Genomic DNA, 8,597 nt, shown 5'->3' on the forward strand with positions numbered 1-8,597 from the left:
GCATTAGGAAGGTTGAGAACCACTGCTCTATCCACTGAGCCATCCAGGTGGCAGCTCAGCTCAACGGGCTGAGTTCAGTCTTAGTTGCGGGTGAGTGTAGCCCACCATCGAACAGGCAATCTTGTTGTTAGGAGCACGTGCTCTCACCAGCTGAGCCATCCTGCCACCTGTTGGCAGCTCAGCGGCAGCTTAGCAGCAGCGCAGCTTGGCGCAGCTCATTGGCCCATTTGGGAATCGAACTGGCGACCCTGTTGCTCAGAGCTCCCACTCTTAAGCTAACTTTTAACCAACTGAGCTACTCTGCCGGCCCTCTACTGGATTTCTTTAAATCAGACTTCAAAAGCTCAAACCAGGCTTCACCTGTATTTTACAGTTATTTAAGAAATAAGGTTTAACTGAAAACAGATGGATAGATTTTCAGGCCATACTAACCCAGATAGAAAACAGGCCTCTGGAGTGGATAAGCCTGCTTTTAAATGGAGAGAGTATTTGAATCGAGCCCTCTTTAAAATGATCTTGCTTTAATAAACACACAGGTCTGGGAATACCAAACATTAACATCCTACCTTAGAGAATAAAGCACAGTATCCATCTTACCATGAAATCAGAAGCCCAAGGTTGCCTTCACAGCGCCTTTCCCTCGGGTTTATAATCCACGTGTGCAAAAATCTACAAAATGGGCCCAAATTCTAGACATAACTCTTGATGGTTCTGAGCAGTTCCAAGAGTCAATTTACTGAGTCTTTTGAGCGCAGCCATAATGAACACATTCACAGGGAGGTACACTATACAGTCCGTGTGCAGGCGGCAGGATGGACAATTATTTTCTACTCCTGGACTGACAAACTCGCAAGTGGCTGTGTAAATGGTGTGTGTGTCCAGTTCTGGAGATGAAGTGGCCAAAGGACCAGCCGGGGCCGTATTTACACTGTGATCACACTGGGGTACTGTGCTCGCTGTACCCCTAACAAATAAAATCACCAAGCTTAGCAGTCTCAGGGGAAGAGGGTTAGGAAAATGTAATCAAAATCATTGAAAAACAAGAGGGTTTTACCCTAACCTATCATTGGATGGTACTCACAAAAAACTTTGGGAATTTATAGCAAGGGTGGTTTACTCTATATTCTTCAAAAAACAGTGAACTCCTTGGTCCCGAAGGGTGATTTAACATTGATACATTGAAAACCTATGAAAATTACCTCTTCATCAGTGTGGCCTAATCTGGAAGGTGGACCAGATAACCATATGCCATAGGTATATACATTGTCATCTGTTAAGACTCCAATCGTTAGCAAGAAACCAGTGGGATGGGGTAAATAAACACCTCACAACAGTCAGATCATGTGATCAATGTCTCCTGCATATGTTGGAGCTGTAATCTGTCTAAAGGGTTCCCATGCCACTGTAATGTCTCAATTTGTTAGAATCCCTTAATTCCCATCCTTGTTCCTCACCTGAAGCAGGTATCATGCTGGCAGGTCAGGGTATTCTTAGACCTCGGAAATTGTAAGCTCTCTCCACCACCTCTAACCTGAGCAGCTTCTTATAAACGATGCTTCCTTCTAGGTAACTCCAGAAGTTAGGAAAAGTCAATCATGGGAAATATTCATGTTTAAGTTAATCCTGATTTGTCTGTCAGTTATATGAGATTAATAGATAAAAGGCACAGTCCTTTTTAACTTGGTTTGACTTGCCCAATTCCATCTCCTTTAATCAAGTAGGAGGGCTTTCAGAATGTTCGTGCTAACATTTCTGAACTTCTGTTATCAGATGAGTTGATCTGAGTTAACTGTGTCCCCTTACAGTGTACCCGTGGTGAAGCCTTTACGCCACGGCTGGAAGACAGCCGCTGAATGGTGACTGTGACGCAGCTGCCTTCAAGGCAGCCTTCCTGTCCTGTAGTTCCCTCACATGCATTTTTGGGTGACTCGTGTTAAATGCGTTAGGGGTATGTCCATCTATACACCATAACACACAGGTCCTGGGATCAAGAGGCTCATTTCAGGATGAGAGGCCCACCCTCTGACCCTCGGGAAGGAGAGGGTGGACTGTCTACACAGAACACGCAAACCCTTGCCCACCTGAGGTTCTCTCTCTCTGGTTTCTCACGAGCCCCCTGACCGTACATGGCGGACAGGGTTATTTGTCCTGGCTCCCTGCCGGGTGGCATAGCTTGGGCCAGTGCAGATGTCCCCTTCTTGCCCAGTTCATCCACAAGTCTACAGCGGTGGGCTTGGGCCCACTGGGTCCTTGACACAATGACCAGTGTGACGTGATAAGCAAAACCAACCACTGTTTATGCCTCTTAGCTTCGGTGTGTTCTGTAAAGATGGTGGTGGCGCTGACTGCCATGGCGGGTCCTTCAGCCTGAGGCCTCCACGCATAGCTGACTAACATCTCGTAGGTAGAAAGTAAAGTGAAGATTTATTTTGGAGATCTCCAGTCAGGCTTTTTAGTATATTTTTTTTCAAGTAGGGTTGATATACTAAATAATTGTTTCTTACTACTCATGGCAGTGATGGCGGGTTATCTGATAGGGCAAGGGTTCCTTCCGTAGGATTATTTTGAACACTCGTAGTCATAGTGCAGGATAATGTGCCAGGAGCACACGACTCTTGGGTGGAGATTTCTGGAAACTTCCAGTGGAAATCAATTCCAGAATGAGATGCTGGAGAGAGGGGGAGAAAGGTAAACTCACGCACACGAGTGGGTCACAAGAATCTAACTGGAGGTCTGGAGTCAGTGCAGACACAGGTCTGAATTCAGGACACCCCATGCTGGGGGACCACCTATACTCACTGGCCGTTCTGTCTGAGACAAGGGAACCCTACCAAACAGCTGCTTAGCTGTCGGGAGCATGGTGTGGATGCGAACAGCTCTGTGGGAGGAAGTCCTGCCTCTGTGACAATGCCTGTGTTGATGAATACAGTATTATTTAGTGCAGCTCATAAGCAAAGCTATTACACCCCACCTCTGAACTAAACCATGTGAGTGTGTCCAGAGATGATGAAGATACATTGTCTTGACTTCCCTCTTCAACTACCAATCTGAGAGATGCTGGCAGATTTCTTTGGGGTGGTAAATCATATAGATAACAAACAGGGATGGAAGAAACAAGGCTGCTTATCTTCTGGCTTGTGTGAGCTCTTTTTTTCTCGTAAGCGTCCATTACAAAAGATGCCATATACAAGGTGCAACTTACAGCTCACGTGGGGGCACGTTGCTCTCTTCCAGAAGGCGGATGGTGTGTGTGTCAGCAAAGAGGGCCGACATGGCCTAAACAAGGGTCTTCTATGTCATAAATCCAAACCCTTGAAACATGTGCCTGGGCCCTGTGTGTCTGACAGCGTCCTGGACGTCAGCAGCCCAGGGCCCTGGGTCACTGCACATGGCCCTCTCTTTTCCTCTGGGCACTTTCATAAGAGAAGCTCAGGGAGAAACCTGGCTTTCTAAGTCATGGCCTGACGTCAGAACAATTCACCCACGCACATGAACCCAGCCTCCACTGCCTGCCCTGAAATGCCCGTCCATTCCTGGTCCAGACCAGAACACAGCTTGCTGTGCCTACTTGTGCCTCAGGCCAGGCCTTGCCTTTTTTTTTTTTTTTTGAGGTAAACACAAAAGAATACATTCTCTGGATTAAATGAGCCATTTGATCCTTATTTTTGAGACAAATCTGTAAGAGCCAACAATGTTTCTTCTTCCCACAACTGCATCTGACCCCTTGGATAAATGTCAAGGCTCATGATAAAAACATGGCTATTAAAGTAAAACAGTTTGCAAGAAAAAGATTTCCAAGCCACAGACGGAAACCTGCTTATTTCAAACCACATTCACAACACGCAATTCGAACGTCACAGGATACTTTGTGTGGCACGAAGGCAGTCATGGTGGGACAGACTCAGCAGGAATGTGGGCCAACATTTGTGGGACTCGATGCTCCTCATTTGTACCTAAGGTGTCCCTAGGGGTCAGGACATGCCACCTTGGGTAAGCCATTCCTTAACCCAAACTGTTTACCCCCAGCACTCCTCTCAATTTCTACTCAAATGCTTTAACTTGACTTTGATGCTCTTAAAGAACCCTTTCTGTTTTCTAGGCCTTATTTTATACGTATAGCATTCTCTCGTTCTGCTTGTATTTGACTCTCAAAACACAGCATCAAACAAAATTGATGTATCTGACTTGCAAAAGTTTGGTGAAAATGTTGATTATTTGACCAGGACTCATGGTTGTACTTCAACTGGTATGGTTTTGAGAAACGAAAGCTGCTTTAGCATTCTACAAATCTCAATGGGCTTCCAAAGTATTTACTATTTTTTTAATCGCAACATCTTCAAAATTGAGTTTTGTGTCACAACCAGCACGTACATAAGAGACTTGATGCTCTCAGTGGTCACCACAAGGATTCGGGATTGATTATGTAACCTTAGCAGTGCTGTTAACAACAGTATCCTTGGGACTAGGTACTCACAGCCATTAAGCAGAGCTTATTTTCAGGAGAAAATTCAGTGTTTTGCATTTGATTAATGAAAATGTCCATTTGCACCTTGTTATTCATCAAGAAACACACTTACCCCTTTCTCAGAAGGTACGGATACTTAAGATTTATTTGGAATATTAGTGTTTTAACAATCTGCCTATTTAAAAAATAGTCATTGAAAATTAAACACTATTTTGATGTTTTTTAATGAAGAATAATATCGTCTATAGTAGTTTTTAGTTGTTTTATAACATAAAGCAATCATAAAATTGTAGATTGTTTGACAGTTAATTTGAATTTATAAAATGATTTAAGTGAAACTGAAGATCGAGGAATATTAGGGGTAGCTGAAGTTGTTTTTATCATCTATGGCCTGTTTTCACGGCTGTCCCACTCAGTGCATTGACTTTATAATATTTTTCTTACTAAAATTATAATGGCCTTTTTTTTTTTAGGTTTGACTACAACAATACTGTAAGAATGCACCCCTCAGTTTAGTCAAGATTTACTAACATCAACACTAATAAGAATGTGTAACCAGTGGGCATGCAGGTGACAGGTGGGAAGCCATCATTGAGTGCCTATTGTGTACTGGCCTTTCCTCATGATTATGAATGGTAAGAGAAGCACCCCCTGGATATCAAGATGTTTAAAATGGAACTGTTAGTACCGTTTATATGTGCAGAAAATTTCTTAGGAAGGGATTTAATGCAACATGTTTATATGTGTGGATAAAATACATTCGTTCCAGGAGTCTAGACAACAGAGCTATGATGGATGGGGGCTGGGAAAGATTGGAGGCGGCTTCTGCGAACATAGAACTAGGAGCAAGGGATTTGGTGGGCTTGGGAAGGTGAGAATAAATGCCTGATCACTGAACTTTACTTATAACATGCCACATGATGACTCAATGGTCTTATTAGAATGCAGAGAGTCTGTGTGATGTATCACACCTGAAGGACATACACGTTGATCATTTACTAGCAATGAAATCGAAAAGTTTGACTTATAAAGCCCACACATTCCCATTGGGCTTGGGGGTGAAAGCCACTTGCTTTTGAGTTATTTTGCTCAGACCACTATGTATTTTCCATGTCACAAAAATTAAAATCAATGTGAAGAAAATGTGTCTTTTGTATAGACTTTATCGGCATAAGTAGATGAGTTCAATATCTAATCAACCTTTTTTTTATATTTTATAAAGAAAGGTTATAAGCATTTAAAAAGAGAAAACAGATTATTCAAGAACCGGTTAGCAATTTAAAACTACAGCTGCAAGCACTAATATAAAAAGTTGTGAAATAAAATTAAGACACAAGTCTGCATGTTGACCAAAGAGTTCATAAAATATTAACTGCATTTATTGTAAACCTAACTCTTAGGCTATTGAAAGGGGAACATGATTAAATTATCATTAAAAAATTCACAGTTTTATGAGGAAAGTCATAATTTTAAAATTTCTTAGAATCTACCTTGACCCATGTTTTAAAGTGTTTTTAAGAACATATAATTCAAATTAGATATTGGGCAGTTATTATTTCCTCTATAAATGAGTTATTATGCATAAAATACTACAACTAATATAGAATGAACTTGATTTAAAAATAACCATATATGGAAGAATGCTTGAAGAATTTAAATATACTTATGGTAACGTAGGTCCTGTAAGGGACGGTTTCATCACCCATGCAAACTTCCTTCTTCATCATTTGGTAAAGGGCAGAGACAAATGCTTTACATTCTTCTAAAATGTTGAATTGCTGTAATTGTCATAATTTTGGCATTTTTACTGGTGTTACCTTCTCTCTTAATATTCTTTTAGTGTTTGTTCTTTGCAGAGTGGGCTTGCATTTTCGCCACTGAGAATGAGGAAAACCGTTTATTTCACAAGGAGCGCGGTGATGGTGCGAATTCCAGCCATTGCTCTTCCCATGCCGCCGGAGTTACAACTAATTTCAGTTGTGCTTCAACAGTACTGTAATCTAAGTTAATTTTGACATAGCACTAAATTGCAAACTTTATGGGGACTATCAGAATGCAGAGTTCCCTTAACTAGGGGCCAATGTGATGTTTATTCATAAAAGGTTTGGACTGACAAATGTTTAGTGACAGTCTTCTCCCTTTTCTGACATGTCATTAGAGAAGATCAAAGAGAAGGAAAAGAATGCACGAGAAATATATTCTACAGGTGTGGAAACACCTGAACACAGGGGTGAGTGAGAGCCTTTATGTCTGTGTTTGTAATGTAAATCTTTGACTAAATAAAATTTCATGAAGACTGGCTAAGTGGCCGTGTGCCTGTTGCACTTATATTAACAGGCGGACTCCAGTATTAAGTATGGAGAAGCGCAACAAATGTAATCAATCGTCAGTAAACACCTCCACGAGGTCCTTTTCCGTTGTCATGCTTTATTTTTTTAATTTGTCCAGGAAATGTGACTCTTCCACCAAGAATTTGGAGAAAAGGACGGAAAATAGAAGTTTGATTCCAGAAAAGGGTTAAGTGAGAATTCTACAGTTCGCGTCCTAATTTAACAAAGACTCAGAACAAATATTTGAAGTTTTCCGCCCCTCGCCGGTATGGAGGCTTAGATTCAAGTTGCATGTAAATTTATTTGTAACGGGAAAGTCACTTTAATGCCTCCAAAAAAGGCAACTAAAGAAACTTAAACGACAAGGAGAAACATCGTGCGTGAAAAGGAACGAACAGTGAACACGCCGAGGAGAAACACGTCCTCCCGAGCCCGGTGGGCAGCGCCTGAGACGCTGTGCGCGGGGCCGGGACCGCAGCCCTCGCGAACCCGCGACTCACAGGAAAGTTGCAAGTGTCGCGTGTGCGTGGCCCAGAAGCGACAGCCTCGAGGCTGCAACAGACCAGACAACGTTGCTCGGTAGTTCAAGTTTTTCCTTCGCCCCACTCCCACCCCCAAATACGAAGCAAACGGCAAAATCCACCCCTCCCTCCCCCCAGTAAGGTAAATGTCGCCGGGATCCTTTTCTCGTTCCGCAAGTTTAGGGATTCTGATCTGGTGAGTGCGGGGTCTGGCGCCCCGTAAGCGCGACGCTCCGAGCCCTCTGCAACCGCCGCAACGCAGCGGACTTGACTGGGGGAGGAGAGCCGCGCCATGTCCGGGGCGCCCCACCACCCCAGTTTGATGCACATACAAATATGCCCTTTTGCACTGAGGGATGTTTGGCTGGGAGTGGGGGAAAGCAGAGAGGAGGGAAGAATCTGCAGCGCGCTTCAAAATGACACCTGAGAACCGGAAGGAGAGAAGAAAAGGTGGAGGGCCAGGGGCCCCGAGCCCAGCGTCCGCCTAGCCTAGGCACCGCCGCGCACGCCTCGGGCTCCGATGACCGCCCTGCCTTTCGAGAAAGCCGGGCTTGGCGCGCGTGCTCCACTCCTGGGAAGGTGACCGAGTTCAGGGACTCTGGACAGCCCATCCCACCGTGGGGCAGCAGGCCCGCCGCCCCTCACTCCAGCAGCGCGTAGGGTGGTGGCCCTGCCGCGCGCGTCGGCCGGGACGCGGACACCCGCGCGTCCGTGCGCTCCGGCGCTCCAACTTCGCAAACTTTTGGCAGCTCCTGGTTCGGAGCGCCCTTTGGGCAGCACAGTTCCCTTCAGTAGCAACAGTCTGGATTCGGAGCTTGGGAAGGAGGCGGGAGGGACTGTCCAAGAAGCCGCAGGTGATGATGCGGTCCTGGGGCTTTGGGGGTGATGCCCTCAGTTTTTCTTTACTGAGCCATAGTTTGCCCTTTCCATTTTCTGACGTCACCGGGCCACACTGGGCAAACGCGAAGCTCGTTTTATGGTGGGTATCAGGAAGGGAGTGCTGGGATGGAGCGGCTGTCTAAACAAACCTTAGTTTATTGGCAACACTGCGCGTTGATTTAACCCCTAACAAAACGTCCGAGTGTGAACTCCCCTCCGGGAGCTCAGAGCACAGCTCGGTTGGAGCTGCTGGCCCGCCACCAGGAGGGTTCCCTGGCTCGGACAAGGGACAGGCCGACGTGGCTCGCCCGGCAGAATCCGGAACACCACATCCAGATGTGACGACGCCCCGCAGAGCCGCGGGCACACCCCGCCCTCCCGCCCCGGCCGCGCGCACGGGCC

At 45.2% G+C, this 8,597-nt stretch overlaps 1 protein-coding gene across 2 annotated transcripts in view; it reads left to right on the plus strand.

Annotated features, from left to right (window-relative positions):
* Window positions 1-8,597, plus strand: part of PDE10A (phosphodiesterase 10A) — a 546,077-nt gene that overhangs the window by 272,546 nt on the left and 264,934 nt on the right. The window lies entirely within an intron of this gene.

This window comes from Hipposideros armiger, unplaced genomic scaffold, assembly GCF_001890085.2.
Source record: "Hipposideros armiger isolate ML-2016 unplaced genomic scaffold, ASM189008v1 scaffold_753, whole genome shotgun sequence".
Taxonomy (NCBI): Eukaryota; Metazoa; Chordata; class Mammalia; order Chiroptera; family Hipposideridae; genus Hipposideros; species Hipposideros armiger.